The sequence below is a fragment of the Microcaecilia unicolor genome, chromosome 5, assembly GCF_901765095.1.
Source record: "Microcaecilia unicolor chromosome 5, aMicUni1.1, whole genome shotgun sequence".
Taxonomy (NCBI): Eukaryota; Metazoa; Chordata; class Amphibia; order Gymnophiona; family Siphonopidae; genus Microcaecilia; species Microcaecilia unicolor.
The window spans coordinates 282,228,394-282,249,488 of NC_044035.1; the positions used below are offsets into that span (position 1 = coordinate 282,228,394).

Here is a 21,095-nt window from a genome sequence, read left to right on the forward strand (position 1 = left end):
CTCTCCGTTTCATGTGCAGGACAAAAGAGGCAGGCAGAGCTCAGCCCTCTTAATGCATGGTTGAGACTATGATGGTGCAAGGATGAGGGATTTAGATTTGTTAGGAACTGGACAACATTCTGGGGAATGGGAGCCTGTTCCAAAATGATAGGCTCCACCTTAACCGGAATGGAACCAGGCTGCTGACACTAACATTTAAAAAGGATCAGAGCAGCTTTTAAACTAAAATGGGGGGGGGGGGGGGGGGGGGGAGCCGACAGTCACCCAGGAGCGCATGGTTCAGTGTGGAGAATCCTAGAAGGATACTATTGAAACAGGACATTTAGGGAATCCCAATAGAGAGGTTTCAATAATAGTGAAAGAAAGTCAGGAGTGTTTATGGGAGAACAGAGTAAAAGAGGCAAATTAATCCCGTCAACTTCAAAGCAGCTTGTAGATGCTAAGAAAAAACACAATTTGAAATGTTTATATACAAATACTAGAAGCCTAAAAAATAAGATGGGAGAGTTGAAGTATATAACATTAAATAAAGATATAATAGGCATCTCAGAGATCTGGTGGAAGGAGGACAATCAATGGGACACTGTGTTATCAGGGTACAAATTATGTTGCAATGATAGAGTGGATCAAATTGAAGGGGTTTGCGCTATATGTTAGAGGGAATTGCATCAAACAAAATAAATATTCTACATGAAACAGATAACAGTATGGAATCCTTGTGGATAGAAATTCCATGTGTGAAAGGAAAGAGTATACTGGTTGGGCTGTACTACTGTCCTCCAGGACAGAATGAACAATTGTTTATAGAAGTTAGAAAAGCTGGCAAATTGGGCAGCATTATAATAATGAGTGATTTCAATTACCTGAACCCAAGAAATGTACAAAAAGCAAGAATGGAACACCACCAAATAATAAATAATATCCATTGTCTTTCAATGTGATTCTGAAATCACATAAAATAAGTGGAGAAAAAAGATTTCAGTCATAGGAGTCATACAATTTCAGCATACAGCTGACACAAAATCATAGGTCAGAAAAAAACACAATCAAATAAATATTAGAAATAGTGAAACAGACTCACATTGGGGAAACAATGAAAAGGCTTAATCATCTACATGGTATGTTTTCAGTAGAAAGTAAAAGTTCACATTTTTTTAAAACAGCATTCTCCAGTGGCGTACCTAGGGTAGTTGACACCCGGGGCCGGTCATTTTTTAACACCCCCCCCCCCCCCAAATCCAGTACTAGGCATGCCGAGAATACAAAACACTCAGGACCTATAGAGCAATTCTACCATACCATAAGCAGTCATTTCTACGAGTCACACAAGGAAAAGGAAAGCATCTGAAACACTACAGTGAGCACTAGAACATCAATTCACCTATTGTAAAATGAAACCAGACAGAATAGTACAGATCGTAGATCCTGCACAGTCAATGCCAACTGAAAGCCATGTCTTTTTCACAAACACAGATACACCCTAATCCACTATAGAATAAGTAATCATAAACTTTCTATTTAGAGAAAAATTAAACTGAACCCCCAATGCCAGACTCTGCATACAATGCAACACCACAGAAACAGAAACTGTCCCCTAGTACTGTGCAAAATATAAAGACAGCAGATGTAAATTTGAAAAAAACTAGCAAGTACCAATCACCACTTTACAAATTAACAAATAGAAATAAAACAAATATAGAAAGTAAAATAATACCATTTTATTGGACTAATACATTTAGCTTTCAGAGGCCAAAACCTCCGTCCTCGGGTCAGTACAGTATAGTGCTGTTACAGTATCCTATCCTGACCTGAGGAAGGGGGTTTTGTTCTCCGAAAGTTAGTCAAAATGTATTAAAATTAGTCCAATAAAAAGATTACCTTATTTACATGTTCTATTATAAACATTTAACACATCTACAATACTTTATCCTAAAGCAAAAAAAATAAAAAAAATATATTTTATTTACAGTTTGTTGTCTCTGGTTTCTGCTTTCCTCATCTTCTTTTCACCGTCTTCCTTCCATCCAGCATCTGTCTTCACTCTCTCTCTCTCTCTGCCATCCAGTGTCTGCCCTCTCTGCCGTCCCTTCCATCCACTGCCTGCCTTTTCTCTCTGCCCCTTCAATCCACCATTTGCCCTCCCTCTCCCATCCATCCAGGGTCTGCCCTCCCTCTCGCTCCCCTTTCCATCTAGGATCTGTCCCCTCTCTCTCTCTGCCCCTTTTTTCAGTCCCCAGTTCCAGCCCCCTTCTCCCCTCTGAACACCCCACCCCAGTCCCCTTCTTCCCTCCCCTTCTCCTGTCTGAGACCCCCACCACAGTCCCCTTCTCCCCTCCCCTGTCTGAGACCCCCACCCCAGTCCCCTTCTCTTCTCTGAACACCCCCATCCCAGTCCCCTTCTCCCCTCCCCTTCCCTTCTCCCCTCTGAGATCCCCACCCCAGTCCCCTTCTCCCCTCTGAGACCCCCACCCCAGTCCCCTTCTCCCCTCTGAACACCCCCACCCCAGTCCCCTTCTCCCCTCTGAGATCCCCACCCCAGTCCCCTTCTCCCCTCCCCTGTCTGAGACCCCCACCCCAGTCCCCTTCTCCCCTCTGAACACCCCCACCCAAGTCCCTTTCGCCCCTCTCCTTCCCCACCTCAGTCCCGTTAAAACCGGCGAAGCAGCGTCGCAGGCAGCGCCTCGTGCCCTGCTTGTAAAAAAAAAAATCAAATCTCCTTCCTTCTCCTCGTCTTGACGTCGACTCGGGCCTTCCAATCAAATTGATTGAACGCTGCTTCGCCGGTTTTTTTAATGTGCGGCGCCGCGGGAACGGCCACGGGAGGCGGCGGGAGCGGAGCACCCCCACCCACTGGCACCCGGGGCGGACCGCCCCACCGCCCCCCCCCCCCTTGGTACGCCACTGGCATTCTCACAATCTTGATATAAAGAAGATTGAGATACTCAATCTAGCATAATTTCAGTCCACTGATCAAGAGCTTTCCATGCAGACACACAATATCTATGCTCTATCAATCTTCGATGGTCACGATGTCTGTCCTACAAAATATAAATTGCAGGGATAGACCAATAAATATATCACATTAGACTATTCACAAGATGTGCAGGATTTTAAGGTTATGATTTTACCTGTTTTATTATCAGTAAACTGAGATTCTTCCATCATTAAATCACACACAGAACAGTGATCACATTTAGAATGGAAACCCGAAACTTCCATAGCCAAGCCTTCTTGTTTCCAAACTTCTGCCAAACATAGTTGGTCATTTAAATTAGAATTGCATTCATAAGAAAACAAAATGTCGAAAACATGAATGCACTATTAATAGTCCAATATGTTTCTTAAATAGGGGCTTCTTTTACCACATTGAGATTTGGTAGCAAGGCTTTGTAAAAAGAGGCCCTTGATGCACTATATTTGGTGTATGAACATTATATTTCATCACAAAGGTCAAAATAATCAGAATCTACATTTTTATCTCTCAATAAAGGTTCTGTATGATTAAACAATGTTCTCTTAGTCACTTTAGTCACTGTTTTATTAGGATAACCTCTAACTGTAAATTTTTCATGCATAGTAGATGCCTTATCTTTAAAATCCAGTGCAGATGAGCAAAATCTACAGTAACGTAGAAACTGAGAAAATGGAGTACTAAATTTTGAATGAATTGGGTGCATGCTAGTAAAATGAAGCAAAACTGAAGTACTGAATACCCTTTGATATGTTACTTCTACATCCAGAAAGGAAAAGGTATGGGTGTGCCACTGAGCTTCCAACAAACTTGTGGAATGATAAGAATTCAATTAATCAACAAAAAATAGAAGTTCAGCCTCATTTCCCCTCCAATATCAATAAAACACCCCCAATAGTCAACCTGATAAAAAGCCACCAATAGACAACCTGATGAAAAGCTGATGAAGTGTTAACTCACTCTTCGTCAAATTATGCCATAAATAAATTGGCTATTAAAGGGGCAAACGAAGCCCCCATTGATACCCCTTTCAACTGTAAATAAAAATGTGAGATAAGAGGCAATACCCTTCTTTAGATTGTAAGCTCCTTTGAGCAGGGACCGTCCTTCTTTGTTTATTTTGTACAGCGCTGCGTAACCCTAGTAGCGCTCTAGAAATGTTAAGTAGTAGTAGTTCTTTGGATTAGGAATTGGTTATTGGACAAAAAACAGAGGGTAGGGTTAAATGGCCATTTTTCTCAATGGAGGTTGATGAATAGTGGAATGCCACAGGGATCTGTACTGGGACCGGTGCTATTTAACAGATTTTAAAATGATCTGGAATTTGGAACAACAAGTGAGGTGATTAAATTTGTAGATGACACAAAACTATTCAAAGTTGTCAAAACACATGCGGATTGTGAAAACTTGCAGAAGACCATAGGAAACTGGAAGACTGGGCATCCAAATGGCAGATGAAATTTAATGTGGACAAATACAAAGTGATGCACATTGAGAAGAATAATCCGAATCATAGTTACCTGATGCTAAGTACTGCTGAATATTAGCTGCTAGCTTCAACCAAGTGATTTAACTGGTTAGCAGCTGGCTAAATTATTTTCAATATTGGGCCCTATATGGATATCTTTGTGTGTATTTTTAGCCAATTTATCTGTATACTAGACCTAAACTAAGTTATCCATATAAAGCTAGGATCACTTTTTCTGCGGTCCATATATATGGATACATTTATCCGAATAATGGGTAAGGATTGCTGCTCTCTGGATAAATTTTGACCCCTCCCCTGGAATATCCTTGAGTCATCAAGTTAAACAGATATATTCTGGGTGTATATTGTCTTATGTGGACAAACTTTATTCATTTATTGGTCAAGAAATGATTTTGAACGTCAATCTCCCTTTGCTTAATATGTACATAAATCACTTCATAGTGGCTGATATTAAGAGGTCATTTTGCTGAAAAATTGTCTGCACTGTTGTAGGCACGTGTATGGGACGTGCGCAGGTCCATTTTTCAGTGCACCTGCAAGAAAAGCCTTTTATTGGCTGAAAATGGGCGTGTGGTAAAATAAAAATTGGTGCATGTCCATTTTGGGCCTGAGACCTTACCGCCACCCACTGACTTAGCAGTAAGGTCTCACTTGTTATCCGGGCAGTAAGCACACGCATAGGCGCCAACTCCGTGGGTGCTGTGGGTGCTCGAGCACCCCCAATAGTCACCCACCGGAAGTCCTCCGAAATTTAAAAGTCACTCATCTTACCTCCGGAGTTACATCTGCAGCAGCAGCCCAGGAAAAAGCTTGCAGGCAGGAGACTCAGAGCTGTTTGGCGGTCTCTCTGAGCTCTGGTCCCACCCTCATTTCCTGTTTACGCAAGGGCGGGACCAGAGCTGAGAAAGAGCAGAGGGAACAGCTCTTGAGTCTCCTGCCTGCATGCTTTTTCCTGGGCTGCTGCAGATGAGATGTAACTCCTCCAAGGAGGAGGTAAGATGAGTGACTTAGCTCAGAGCGTGGGCTGTTCCCGCTCTTCTGCTGCTTATTGTTGTCTGGTAGGAATTCTTTTACATGTGTGTGAAAAAGTGTTTTAATGTATGTGCTGCAGAGAGGCTGGGGCTCGTGCTTGATTTATTTTAGGCTGCCAGATTCCCAAGTTGTGTTGGTGAAAAATCTCCACCTTGTTTAGTGCTTTAGATGTTTTAGTTTCGTTTTTATGGTCTTTGCTTTTCAGTTTCCTTTTTTATTTAGGAGGTATAAAGTATTAACTTTTTGTAGTTGAATGTATTTGATTCAAATTTCTAAGTCTTTGTTGCAGGGGAGTTACATAGTTTACATTATTATCCTCTGTTTTTACAGTGGCACCTTTTGTATGGCTATTATTACAACTTGGGAGCTATTCTTGGTTGTAGAACAAAAATGTAGCCTAACTAATCGAAGGACTGAAAAGTAATATTGGATTTCATTTGATGTTATGAAAACAGAGTGAGTGTGTGATTTAAAACACATTAAAATGCAGAAAAGTGATAAAACTTGTAAGGGAAAAGGAAAAAAAACGTCCACAGTAGTAAAGTGATATATATTTTTTTCCAAAGCATCTGTAAATTAAGGTGCTGCTCAGAAGGGGTGAAGCTCCTTGTGGGAGATTATAAAGCAATAATACAAGGTTGCATGCAATGATTAGAGGATAACTTTGCAATAGTTTTAAATACTATGTACTTATATTTTAATAGTGCTTTTTTTTCTAGCTTTGTAGGTAATTTTGTATGTAATCAAAAAAAACAGAAAATGACTGTCCATTAGACCTATCCAGTCTGCTTATCCATATCATCCACTATTTGTTCTCTCTTAAAGATCCAATGTGAAGTATTTTTTTTGTTACATTTGTACCCTGCACTTTCCCACTCATGGCAGGCTCAATGTAGTTTACATGGGACAATGGAAGGTTAAGTGACTTGCCCAGCGTCACAAGGAGCTGCCTGTGCCTGAAGTGGGAATTGAACTCACTTTCTCAGGACCAAAGTCCACCACCCTAACCACTAGGCCACTCCTCCACTCCACATTTCCTCAGATTACTTCCTAGTCTATCCCCTTTCACCTTCATCCCCGGTCCTTTTATTTCTGAGCTTCCATTTCAGTTGACAGGGATATATATATTTATTTATTTAGATTTTGCTCTCACCTTTTTCAGTAGTAGCTACTACTACTACTACTACTTAACATTTCTAGAGCCGCTACTAGTAGCTCAAGGTGAGTCACATTCAGGTACATTGGATATTTCTCTGTCCCAGGAGGGCTCACAATCTAAGTTTGTACCTGAGGCAATGGAGAGTTAAGTGACTTGCCCATGATCACAAGGAACAGAAGGAAGGGATCCTCAGGAGCTTAGCCGAGATTGGGTGGTGGGGCTGGTGGTTGGGAGGCGGGGATAGTGCTGGGCAGACTTATACGGTCTGTGCCCTGAAAAGGACAGGTACAAATCAAGGTAAGGTATACACAAAAAGTAGCACATATGAGTTTATCTTTTTGGGCAGACTGGATGGACCATGCAGGTCTTTTTCTGCCGTCATCTACTATGTATGTTACTATGTTTAAATTCGGAAGGAGGGAGGGAGATGGGGTGCCACCCTGGAACTCGGAGGGAAGGGGAGGGGGCCTGGAACTGGGAGGGAGGGTGGGCAGGGAGGTCTGGAACTGGGAGGGTGAGAGGGGGGCCTGGAACTCAGAGGCAGGGAGAGAGGCCTGGAACTCGGAAGAGGAGGAGGGAGGAGGGAGGGACAGGGGAGGGAGGAGGGGAGGGGGCAGGGGAATGCAACACCTGTAAAAAAAAAAAAAAAAAAAATTCAGCACCCCCAATCATTTTGAAAAGTTGGCTCCTATGAGCACACGTACACTGCCGATTATCGCCCGGTTAGCGCCACATGGTAGAAAATAAAAAATATTTTCTGCTGCTCGTATCAGACTCACATAAAAAATAGAATTACCGCACATGGTAGCCAGGTGGTAGTTCCAAATTGACATGCGTTGGATGCGTGTAGACACCAACGCGACTTAGTAATAGGGTCTCTTGGTTGGCGGCACTCAATGTTATGCCAGGAAATTCAGTGCTGGGCCATATGCAGGCTCTGGCACTGAATAACTGGGTTTGCAGAGCCAGCTAAACCATAGCCGGTTAAGTGCAATATTCAGCAGTTAACCAGCTATGGGTCTCCGCATAAAGACAGGACTGTCTTTAAAGCGGTGCTATTTTTGCAATGACCTTGGCCAGTTAAGTGCTGACTATTGGCACCACCTGGATATTTTCAGTGGCACTAAAACGGTTAAATGCCACTGGAAATGAGCATTTAGCCCTGAACAAGTGATTTAACCAGCCAAGAGCAGTTTCTGACTGGTTAAATCACTTTGAATATCGACTCAACAATGTTGGTGTTGTTTTTATTTTAACCTGAACATCAACAACGGTAAAGAAAAAGTCCAGCAGTGGGGGATTAAAACTGCTTTGGCACTCCTGGATCTGATATTACTGTATCTTGTTTGTCCCAGGCAAAAATTAGTAAGCCTTACTGTAAACATATTAAAAGAAATTCTATAAACTAGGCACTCACATTTACATATGCCTTAGGCACATAAATGGTTTGAATAATAGAATATATGCAGGTATGTGCACACATCAACACACAAATTGTGGAAATACCTGCTCGGTTTATGTTCAAAGGAGGTGGGGCATACACAGGAAAGGAGCATGAGCAGGACATAGCAGGGCTTCCACTTACACTGTAGGTTATACACATCCCTGCTGCATGTGGGTGCCTGTACTTAAAGCCAAGTCTATGGCTGGTATAAATGCTGGTGCCTATATGTTAGGCACGCTGATACTTGGTTACTCTAGTATTCCATAACAGAACCTAAGAATCTAGGTCAGGTTCTAAAAGAGAATCCTATTACATGGCCTCAGAGCACCTAGTTATAGAATCGCTCTCGTATAGGATTTCATTGCCTAGTTACTGTTAAGCTAGATTTGAGCTTTATCTGACCTTTCGAAATTTACATACTATTCTTAGCATGGAAATCAAACAATTCACAAATGAATTCTAGGAGCAAAGACAAGTGGAGAGGTGGGAGGGGGGGATGTAGAGCTCTCTCTGCATTTTTAATATTCATAACACCTCCTTCCCACAGAAGAAGGAGGAAAAAAAAACATTTTCAGGCTAATTATGTTGGAAAACCTCAAATTCAAACCATGGCATGGTCTCATTGTTTAAATTAGATTACAATCCATGATTGAGCTCCCGCCGATCCTCATTTGTTAGCTGCAAAGCTTACACTAAGCAGACAGACCTGCTGTTTTGCTGCCTTCAAAGGAAAGTATTTAATGTGATTTTACTACTTCAAATTCTAGTACACAAGATAGAAGTCGATCGGAAGAGGGCATACGGCATTTAAAGATGATTGCTATCATCAGCTTTTGCCTTTTAGGTTCTTCCACTTCTCCGACGACAAAGGACATCATTCCCCACTGAGTTTTTGCTTGAAGAACAGTAATTGCACTTTTGCTGCTTGAATTCTTCCTCTCCCTCCCCATTTTTCTTACACAGCTTCAGAACCAGTACCGTACATCTGGGTTGTAGGAGATAGGCAAGTGATTCTTCTTGACCTGGATTTTTAGCAAGTTGTCCACACGCTGTCTCAGTCATCTGTTATTGGGATAGCTTATCTTAAACTCACAATTATCATTAACTGTCTGACAGAGACCTTCATTCTGAGTGCTGTGATAGACCCTAGCAAGAAAGTGCCAGTAATTTTTCTTTTCAGTAGATAGAATCAGGCATTGCTAGTTTTGTTATTACTTGTGTAAAAATCTATTTAACACAGGGATCCTAATCCCCCAGGATGTGTTCTTTGTTGCATGGTGGAAAACCAGCAGCATCCTTTCTGGTCCTTCTTTCTTGGACAGTAATTTTCTTCTAATGGATATGTAAACTGAGGCCATGCTAGAGACTTCTCAGATTGGGTTTGAAGATTGGGGTCACTTCAGCATCACTGAGTGATTCTATAAGGACCTGTCTAATGTTTACATATTTACATATACAAATGACCTCCTATAGAATACTGACTAATGGAAACATATGCACCATATTTTTTATGATGTGTATTTTGCTGGTGATCATGTGGATGAATGGAGTTTGGATAGAGCACACAAATGTTTTATGTTAAACTGTACCACCTTTATACCACCTTGGGTGAATCTCTTTATAAATGCAGTTAATAAATCCCAATAAATAAATAAGTAAATGTAAATGAATGTTATCGTATTCCGTAATTTATATATTTTGTGGCTAATATCTAGATAAGGGCATTTATACCATCTATAGAACTGGCGTAAGTGATCACACCATAGATGTATGTGTGATTTCTGCCACTTGCTCTAGTATTCTATAATGAGAAGTAGGAGCCTATATAAATAGGCACCTGCTTATTCTCTTATCCTAGGGGCCATATTATAGAATTATCCTTTAGACGTACAGTGTTAAATACAAATATATAGATATAGCTAAATAGAAAGATAGATAAATATAGAAATACAAGTCTTTTTAATAGAGGTGTTCTAGATATAATAATCAGAGCCCACATAAACATACAGTTGGGTCTTCAAATAGGAACAGCACTGGCAGCAAATAAGGATTTTTAATAGAAGGATATGCAACTAGCAAGACATATCCATGGGGAAAATAAGGTTCAGGCTCTGCTAATGGAGGTGAGCAAGAAGATCTCCCTTCAAAACAAATCCTTAGTGCTATGGAACGATAGCCAAGAGTTTCTGCTGGATCTCTAAAGTCATATTTTAACCAATTCCTCATGATTGCTACAAGACTTGACAGATTGTCTTGCTTTATCAGTGTTTAATGGGCACTCGCTCCATTGCCCTGCTGATAGTAAATCATTCTTTAATGTTCAAAGTTTCTATCCAGTTTTTTAATTTAGCACAGAAGTTCATTGAAGGGGATATGCAAAAAAAAAAAAATCACATTAACGATTTGGTAAGGAAATAAAGGGGTCCTTTTACTAAAGTGCATAAAATGTTGCAGTTACCACACCTTAACTTAAGAAATTAATGTGCAATGTGTCTAGAATTTCTTTTGCAAGTCGTGTATTAAAATTCCATTAGCACACAGGATCCTGGATACAGTTAGTGCAGATGCATTTACTGCATCCTATTTAGGAGGCGGCTGTTAAGTACCGTCTTAGCGAACCGATTAGAAAGCACGGCATGGGCTTCCGGATCGGCGCCATGCCCTGCTACGCGGTATGGGAGGCTTTTAAAGCACCCCTTTTTGTGCTCTCTTTTATTTGCTAGATAGGTGACCTTTTAAGGCGGCCATCTAACTATGGTCGGCTAACGCCGCAGTTCGTGCGGAGCACCGTAGTGGCAGGAGAAGAGCTTAAATGAGGTTGACGTACCGTTTAACATTGTTTCACCGCTCACTGAGATAACTTGTGTTTCGTTGCAGTGCTATGCACGATGGCTGCTGGTCGACCAAAAGGATCCGGATACCAGCCACGTGTGCCCGTGAAAAATCTGGAGCTGTTAGCTAACGCTGCTCTGGAGCTGCTAGCCAACGCTGCTCTTCTCCTGCCTCCTAATTCGAAATGACTCCCTCGTGTCTTTCTTACTTCTCGCTCCTCCTCCCTAACTCCTCCCCTTGCTTGCTTCCCCCTCCTACCTCTGCTCCCTATCTGGCCCTCCCTGCTCCCTTCCCCTCTCTTCTGTCTTCGCCGGTCTTCAGCCCGGTTGTGGACGGCCCCCCTTACTGGGTGTGCCTGTTTCTTTACTGCATCCTATTTAGGGGGCGCTAAGTGGACCCTCACTAACTGCGAAGCTATTGGTTAACGCATGATAGTTGTCACGCATTAACTGCAATATACTCTCCATGCCTGTTCTCTGCCCTTGACCTACCTAGTTATGCCCCCTAAAACAATATGCCCTTACCATGTGAATTACTGTGCACAAATTGTTAAAATAACGCAAAAGCAATTACTGCCTTTGTACGGTAGCAGTTAACACATGCCAATTTGCAGTTAAGGGCCTTATTCTATAAATGTTACGCTCCTAAATTTTGAGCATAATCTATTTCGGAGCATAAAGTATGCTCGAAATTTAGGAGCATACATTTTAGGAGTATAATTTAGAAGCATAAGGTTTATAGAATAAGGTCCTAAGGGGAAGATTTATATCTGGTTTCAATTGGTGTAACTCCTCGTGACCAAAGTTGAGTGCGGGTTCTAGCACTACACACTATAAAGGGCACCGATCCTGGAACACCCATTATAGAATACAATTCATTGCTGATTTTTTTTATGCCAAATTTTGAGCACCGTTTATATTCGCCTGAAAAATTCATCCATAAAAAAATTACATCTAGGCGTATTCTGTAAAGTAAGCCTTTATTTTGTAGAATAGGCTTAAATTTCCGCACGGTATATAGAATACATCAAGTAGCTCTCCACGTGACTAAATTTGGTCGCATCTGTTTAGACCATGTTTTACTTGGTGTAAATCCCGACACCTAAAGTAGGCTCAGATCTGGTGTATTCTATAATAATACACATAGATTTTAGAAATGTCCATACCCTGCCCATGGCTACACCCCTTTTTCAACTACGCAACTTAAAACTTAGGCGTACCATGTTATAGAATACACTTAGCGAGTTGTACATGTAAATCTCAATTAATGCCAATTAGTGCTGATAATTGCTTGTTAACATCCAGTTAACAGCGCTGATTAGCTAGTTAACCAATTAAGTTATGTGCTTTGTTATAGAATATGCTTTGATTTCTGCGTGGATTTTCAGGTGCCGTGTATAGAATCCGGGGGTAAATGCCTAATGCTCTTGTAGACAATCCCAAAGTTAGTAACAAGTCTTGTATGTTTCTGGATCCTGGACAATGTAATGCTAGGAGCACCCAAGGCCCTTGCTGCTGACTGGATTGGCCACAAACTCTACATAGTGATCAGAGGAGATGACAATAGCTCAACCTACTGGCTTGATTTACAAGAAAAGGTGAGAAAGCTGAGAGATCTTGGATCTGTCAGTGAAGAAATACTCTCCCTTGGGCTCTATCCACAAGAAAGGTGCATTATCCCTTTCCCTTTGTCGGTCCTACATAGCAGAAATAATCTGTATTTTAAAGCACAGCAGAGAAAGGAGGTAAAGAGTAGGTTTATAGCCTGCCCTGCTTACCCGTCCATATGGGACGAGCCTGGATGCTAGTTCGATATGTAAGGAAGACAAAAAAAACTCAGAATATAATAAGCAGAAAATTGTGTTTTCCCTTGAACTGTAATTCACAAGTTGTGCTCTTGTTTAAGATTGTTTTTTCAGATTGCTTAGTAAACCCTGTCTCAGCTGTACAGTTTAATTGAAAAGGAAATTGAATTGAATGCAGCAGGGTTCCTGATTTGTGCCATGTTTACGCTCCTTTGCTGGAGAACTTTTCCTGAGAAAAGATCATGACATCATCACAGTCAGCAAGCAAAGGCAGAGCCCTCAGTTACTGAAATTAAACTTCCTTCCTGCCACAAGCATACTAAACCCAAACCTCATTTTCAAAATTAATAGTGTGCCCATTTTTTCTTTGAAATTTAATGTTAACCAATCCCTTTTCAGTCTGAATTTAATGTTTTTGTTTTTTTTTCCTCTGGCTTGAACTCAGTTGTTAGTCTGCATGAGACCCATGGAAGTTGTGGAAGGTTTTGCACCAGCTTGACTGTGTTACATGCAAACTCATTCTCAGGGGATGTGTATTTCATCTGATCAGAACAGGATTATAGACCTGAAGCAAAACAGAGGACAATAAACAGCTCAGCCTTCCGGAAAGCAAAATCTTAAAAACAACACGGATTTAAGATTACCATACTGGGTCACATTAAAGCCCAACATCTCTATGTGACAGTAGACAATCAGTTCAGACCACAAGTACTGGCAGGATTGCATATAGTAAATCTATTCTTTCTGGCTCACATCCAGAGATATGAGGTGGCATTCCCAAGTCTATATGTGTCATGTCCCTCGCTAACTTAGCCTGCTCCCCTATGGACGCTAGCCCCGAAGAGGAACCCTCGCGGGCTTGGTCGGCCGTAATTCCGCCGCTAGGCGGCTCACCTGGTTCCTGCCCCGATAGCCGGCCATCATGGTCCCGGGGCGGGCTTTGCCGGGATCGTGGCCGAGGGCCGGCTTTCATGGCCCCGTGCTTCCCATCACCGGCTCTGGAGTTCCCGCGTGGACCGGCAGGGAAGATGGCGCCGGGATCCCGGGTTGGCGTCTTGGGCGCGGGAACCAAGACCCCGCCCTGGAGAACCCTGATTGGGCGGAGGGAACGGAGGTCTCTGCCCCTGTCAGCTGAGGCTGGCTGACAGTATTTAAGGAGCAGGTTCTCTGCAGACCTTTGCTTCGGCTTCTGACTCCAGAGGTTCCAGCCTGCGTGTGTGATCTTTGGACTTGCTGCTTTTCCCGACACTGCCTTGACCTTCTGCCTGTCCCTGGACTACTCTTTGTTGCCTGCTTGACCTATCCCTGGCTCTTTTTCGTGGGTCCAGTTCCCCGGTGTCCGGTCAGTCCGTCCACCCCCGCGGTTCCGGAAGCCCCGCTGGCCACCTGCAGCTGGGTGCTCAGCCCCTGGTGAACGGTGGTCGCCGCGGGTGAAGACTCGGGGTGCTCGGCTGTCTTTTGGGGAAACAACTGGGACTCCCCCACGTTTTTCTGAGGGACCCAAGGGCTCACAAGTCATCAGACAAGACAATATGGATAAAAATGGTTTATGAAATTTTCCTCCGGGAACCTGTCTAAACACTTTCAAATCCTGGATATGTCTTGACCACATCTTCTGATAACAAATTCCATAACTTAATTGTGTATTGAGAGAAAAAACAAAACACTTTCTGCAGTTTGTTTAAATGTGTTACCTAGTTTCATGGATTGTCCACTAGTCTTAGCACTATTCCCTACATATCTATTCTATAATGCTCATGATTTTATCGATCTCTGTCTAATCACCGCTCATAAAAAAATAAAGGCAAATAAAGACCATATGGCCTATCCAAATTGTCCACCCATGACATTTACTACTTCTTCCTCTCCCTTAGACATCCTATGTACTTGTCCCAAGCTTTCTTGAATTCAGATACAGTTAATTTCCACCACCTCCGCTGGGAGGCCTTTCCATGCATTCACCTCCCTTTCTGTGAAGAAGAATTCCTTGGACTACTCCTGAGTCTGACCCCTTTCACCTTCATCCTATGCTTCTTCATTCCAGAGCTTCCTTTCAATTGAAAAGAGACTCGCCTCCTGTGCATTTATGACACAGAGGTATTTAAACATCTCTATCATATCTCTCCTATAACGCCTTAATTCCAAAGTATGCATATTAAGATCTTTATGTCTGTCCTCAAACACTTTATGACAAAGACCACTGACTGTTTTAGTAGCTACCCTCTGGATTGACTCCATCCCGTTTATATGTTTTTGAAGGTGTGGTCTCCAGAATTGTATACAGTGACTTGTACAGAGGTATTATTACCTCCTTTTTCTTGATGGCGATACCTCTCCTTATATATTCAAACATCCTTTTGGCTTTTTTCTATCATCTTTTCTAGCTGCTGGCCATCTTAAGATCATCATGTATGAACACACCCAAGTTCCACTCCTCCTTCATGCACAGAAGTCCTTCATCCCCCAAACTGTACTACTCTCTCGGGTTTTTGTAGCCCAAATGTATGATCCTGCATTTTTTAGCTTTAAATCTTAGATTTTGGTATTATCTGCAAAGATGCAAACCTTACCAGTTAGCCCTTTGACAATATCACTTACAAAAATGTAAAAAAGAACAAGACCAAGATCATATCTTACTGCACGCCACTAGTAACATCCTTTTCCTCAGAGTGAGCTTAATTTACCACTACTCTCTATTGCTTTTCACTCAACCAGTTCCTAACCCAGTTAGTCAGTTTAGGGCCCATACCGAGGGCCTAAAAGATTTTCAGTCAACTCTTTAATTCGAAGAGCTATAACCTGTTTAGCATTTCTTTATACACATGTGGGGTAGGGGCAGTGGTGGGCTTCCATCCTTCCCTTGTGCGATCTTCCTCTTTGGCAGGGACACCTTTGCCTGCCAGGTTCAGTTCTGTCTCACCATCCTTGTCAATGAAAGTCAAGCTAATGGTAGCATGGTGCTCTGGAGGCCAAGATTTAAACCGCCATTTCATAACAATCTGTTTCTCAGGATCCAATTCCAAAAATTCTCCACAGACACTTCCATTCAGCAGCTGAAACTTGCCTCCTTTACTTGCATCTATGACTGCAGGAGAATGCGTAAAGGCCTGCACCAGCTCTGGAACAGTGAAGACTCTGTAAAGCTCTTCTGGGGAAGTTAAGAACACATCCTTCAAAGTGATCTTACACGTGTGGATCTTTACTCCTGCTGTCTGTGGCTGGGTTGTGGACATTGACGTGCATAATGACCGTATTGGAGACAGTGATAACACTGGATATCTGGATAGCGGTCCGGACTAGGGCGGGAATAATCGTTTCTGAACCGTCTGTTGTCATCAGGAGGGCCCCTTGGGGGACCTCGCTGAGGTCGAGCGCGACGACCTCTTTCTTCAGGGTAATCGGTTCTACGGTCTGGGCGGTAGGGCCGTGGGCCTTGATTTCGGGTGTTATGGTCATAGCGTTGGTCAGCATACATAACAATAACAGGGGGATTTTGATATATCTCCCAAATTATTAATTGTATCATTTTGACTGCCTTTTTCTGTACCTTTTCTAATTTCACTATATCTTTTTTTTTTAAACTGGGCACCCAAAACTGCACATAGTAGGGGCTGGATTAAGGCCAACTGATGCCCTAAGCACAGCTTGACAATGGTGCCCCTCTGCCCTTCCATTGCTCAACTGACAAGATATTAAGACTCAATGAGTGCTGAAAAATATCATTATTGTATGAAACTAACCATCATATATATTTACAATGAATAGAAAAACACTGAAATTCATGTTGGATAATGGGTGTGACAGATGGCAGTGAAAGAGTAGGGGAAAAAAAACTCTAGTGCCGTTTTCCATTGGTGCCCTAAGCACATGCTTATTTTGCATAATGGCTAATTCAGGGCTGCACACAGTACTCAAGATACATTTAGACCATGGACTGATACAGAGGCATTAAAGTATTTTTTGTTCTTATTTTCCATTCCTTTCCTAATAATTCTTAACATTTGTCTATTTTTTTTACTACCTTAGTTCAGTGATCTGAGGAAAGAACTGCCATTCTGAGTCAGACCAAAGGTCTGTTTATCCCAGCATTCCAACATTGGCCAATGGGCACTCCTAGATTCAGTAGCTGACCGCGCTGGAGCCTCCTGAAGGCAGTATTTGTCAGTCCCGTACTCACTTGGCGCTCGGTGCCTCCATCTGGGGAAGAAAAGTGTTAGCGGGTGGGATTACCTTCTCCCCCCAGGAAAAATAAAAAAGAAGGAGATCTGCTGTGAACAGGGCTGGCTAAACAGGCTTTATTGAGCTATATACACAGATTTCTCTCTCTCTCTCTCTCTCTCTCTCTCTCTCTCTGAATATATATATTCAGCTATTATGCACAAACACCAGTAGTCTTGGCACTTAACCTCTTAAACCAAATGCACTCCAGTATTAACAGTTAGTCTTACTCAGGTTTTTAATGCCCAGGGCCCGATTCTCCCAGGAGCTACCTTAAAAGGGCTGGTGCTGTAAAAATAACATGCAAAGCCCCCTTCAACGATAAATCTCAACCTCACAAAGACACATCAGTATAGAATAAGTCAAGCTCTACCCTTACCCCCTGTTGACCCACTGGTAGATGTACTAAATGTTTAGTGCAGAAACACACACTCTCCACTCCCAGACATGCCCCCCTATGCAGAAATATTAAAAATATTTTTAGTGCACGGTTTGTGTGTGGACGTTAGGGACTTATTGCAGGATGACTGACCGTGTCTCATGCTAAGCCCCTTTAAGCTACAGTAAGCATGTGCTAGCACTTACTGCAGCTTAGTAAAAGGGAAAGGGAATGGGATGTATTAGGACCCCTTAGTAATTAAATTGGCCCCACTGAGAATAATGGTCTTGTGTTTTGTGAAGGGCAATTCTATAAGAGGGGCACTTACATTCAGCCATCTATAAAGTGCCTACTTGTACCGTATTTTATAAAGAAAAGGACATGAAAACAGGGGCATAGCCAGACCTCGAGATGGGAGGGGGCCAGAGCCCAAGGTGGGGGGCATTTTGGTCACTGCCCTGCCGCCGCCCCCCCCCCCCTCCGCTGCCTACCGCTGCTGCAAATACCTTGGTTGGTTTGGGTCCCCAACCCCAGCCAGCTGAAGACTTCGTCTAGAGCTGGTCTCCGGCACCACTGCATTGCCTGCCCTGCTCTCTCTTCCCCTCACATCCGGCATGCTCCTTTTAGTGAAATTCTCAATTTCACTAAAAGGAGCATGCCCGACGTGAGGGAAGAGAGAGCAGGGCAGGCAATGTGGCGGCGCCACTGCAGACCAGCACTGGACGAAGTCTTCAGCTGGCGGGGGTTGGGGACCCCCACCAGTCAACCAGGGACCCAGATGAAATTTGGGGGGTGGGGCCCAGGCCCCTGTGGCCCCACCTAGCTATGCCATTGCATGAAAATTTATATAGTTTATTATTATTAGGACTTGATAAACCTCTCTAGCTGCCAAGGCAGAGCAGAATTGTGTACCATCTACAGTATATTTTAGAGAAGAAAGGAACTCCAATAATGACAGTAAAGATATACACTCGCACAAGATCAGGAAAGAGACCAGAGAGTACACGACAAGGAGAATAAAATAACTAACTCATGCTGGAGAGTCCAATCAGGCTATCTCACCAAAATCTTGTTTGAAGAGCCAAGCTTTTAGGTTGGCTTTAAAACTCTTAAGTGAAAGATCACTGCGGAGGGAAAGGGGAAGGCTATTCCAGATGTGTGGGAAGAGAAAAACCAAGGCACAGTGTCTAGTGGATTCTAGGTAAGCGAATTTAGGACTTGGGAGAACCAGTCGATGATCATTTATAGAACTTGAGAGGGGAAGTAAGGAATTATAAGACACAAAAGATAATTGGGAATACCTATTCTGAAGGCTTTAAAAGTTAGTAATGCTATTATAAGTAATCCAATATTCAACAGGGAGCCAATGGTAATGCTTCAGAAAAGGAGAAGTAAGATCTGTGCGAGGTCCCTAAGCAATCTTTTTATTTACCACACCTCTTTTTATTTACCACACCTCTTTATTTATCTACAAATTTGTCATTATTATCACACTTTAGTGCTTAATCAGGGGTTGTTAAGACCTTACAAATGGAGGAGGTGGATAAGGATTTTGAATCATTGACTCGTCATTTTAATAAATTGATCATTCGGTATAGGGATGGGCAGGATGGATGACCAGACACGGTTTTGGACTCGCTGGCTAAGGTTTGGTCATTTGAACTGGCAATCTCCTTTACTGGGCTAGAACTGTCTAAATTGTGAGTCCCTGGGTATAAACTGCTAGCTAGTGTTTATCTATAAGAAACCTTATCTAAGATCTTATATAGGGCATATCTTACTTGGGAACGTGACCGCCAAATGCGGCTTTGGACTGATGACTTGTTTGCGCTGCAAGTTGGGTACAGGTACCTAGGTGCATACTTTTTTGGATTGTCCCTGTTTGCATGAGTTATGATGGGGGGTAAAGGTTCTCTTGTGCCAGGTGTTGCGAAGGGGGAATTGAGTGGACATATTATTTGTTGTTGTTGGGCAACTGGGAGTGGCAGGAATGGGTAGCTACAAGGAAAGAAAAAGGATAATTGTATGTGGGGTCTTTACAGTACACAAGCTTCTTTTGCAATATTGGATCAATGAAGAACTACCACCTTTCCTCAGCTGGCTCCGTTAAATGCATCAGGTGGTGCAGTTTGAACTTTGGCATTTGACCTAGCATGGTGGATGTGATGCCCAGTCCCCAAAAAAGACTTTGCATTTACTTGTTGAACCTTTTGTCCAAGGATAATCCAATTTTGTCTACTACTTCTTCTGGACTGTCTGGCCTCTTATTTTGTTACACTGTATATGTTGTGGGAACTGCAGCCCATGTCTCAAAGGAGAAGGGGAAAAGAGAGGAAGAGAAGGGAAAGGGAAAAATAAAATTTTTCCAGGGGAGTAGGTAGGTGTGTACTACTACTACTTGACATTTCTAAAGCGCTACTACTAGTGTGGTATATCTGGGGTTTGAATGGTTGTATGGTTGTGGGTCCTGGGTGTTTTACTTAAAAAGTCTTACAGTGACTGCATAACTGTTATGCGAGCCTCTGGTTCAGACACAACCAGAGAGCATGGGACTTCTATTGGTCACTTACTGCTCATGTATTGTACTGTATTTGTGAACTTTAGCGTGTTTTGTTGTGCAGTTCTTTTGTTTTGGCCATTGGCCAGTTTGCTGTTTGCATAAATAAAGGATTAAATAAAAGAAAGAAAGCTGAAAATTACAGCTAAACAGCTTGTTTGTGCTCCTCCCATGCCCTGTCCCCGGCCTGCCCCTACCCAGTGGCGTTCCTAGGCTGCCTGACACCCGGGGCGGATTGCCGATGCACCCCCCCTGGTGCAGCGCAGCCCCCCCCTGGCAAAATTACCCCCCACCGGCGAAATTACACCCTCCCCCCGGGTGCATTTTTACCTGCTGGGGGGGGGGGGGGTGCCGCGCGCCTGTTGGCCGAGTCCGCTCGTTCCATCCCTGCTGCTCCCTCTGCCCTGGAACAGGAAGTAACCTGTTCCGCACAGAGGGAGCAGCAGGGAGGGAATGAGTGGACTCGGCCAACAGGCGTGCAGCACCCCCTCAGCGGCGTGCACCCGGGGTGGACCGCCCCCCGCCCCCCCTTGGTACGCCACTGCCCCTACCCGACAGTTAGGGGATGGCCGGTTCGTGAGGATATTGAGCAGCACTAACCAGTTAAGTGTCACTGAATATCCCCAGAGAGCCCTGGGCAAGCTATTTAAATGGCCAGTAGCCTCTCCTGACTGTTCAAATAGCTTTGAATATCTGGCAGTTTGTTTATATTGCACTCTATGGTGTCTAAGTCTTTCTTAATTTCAGTTCTGCTTCTGGAGGTGGGCTGAAAGTAGCAGAACCAATGTTCCTGCAACAGGACTCCATCACAGCTAGGAATTTAACACTGAGAGATCATAAACTTTGAAACTGCAGATGGTGGCTTAAGGCCAAGTAGGAAGTGAAACATTTAATTTTGCTTTCATTGTATGAGTTGATTCCGTAGCACTTCAAAATGCCTGGATATGCAGTATAAATGATCTTGTATTGTTTTATAGAGAACATTGGAAACCACACTTCCCCCCATAAAGTGTGTGCCTTGCCTTCATAATCAGCGCAACAGTCCCATAACTACCTTGTGATTTAAACCCTCAGGGTAGGAAGACGGGTGTGAAAGGCAGAGGAAATGTGTCAAATGCCAGTTGTGATGTAGTATAATGGGCAACAGTTTGATTTAACGCTGGTAACCTCATTCCTCCTCAAAGAGAATACAAATGCCATATCTCCATGG

At 43.0% G+C, this 21,095-nt stretch overlaps 2 pseudogenes; one reads left to right on the top strand and one right to left on the bottom strand.

Annotated features, from left to right (window-relative positions):
• The window catches only part of LOC115471343, a 149,969-nt pseudogene that overhangs the window by 66,231 nt on the left and 62,643 nt on the right, over positions 1-21,095 (top strand).
• On the bottom strand, positions 15,524-15,964 carry LOC115471020 (annotated as a pseudogene).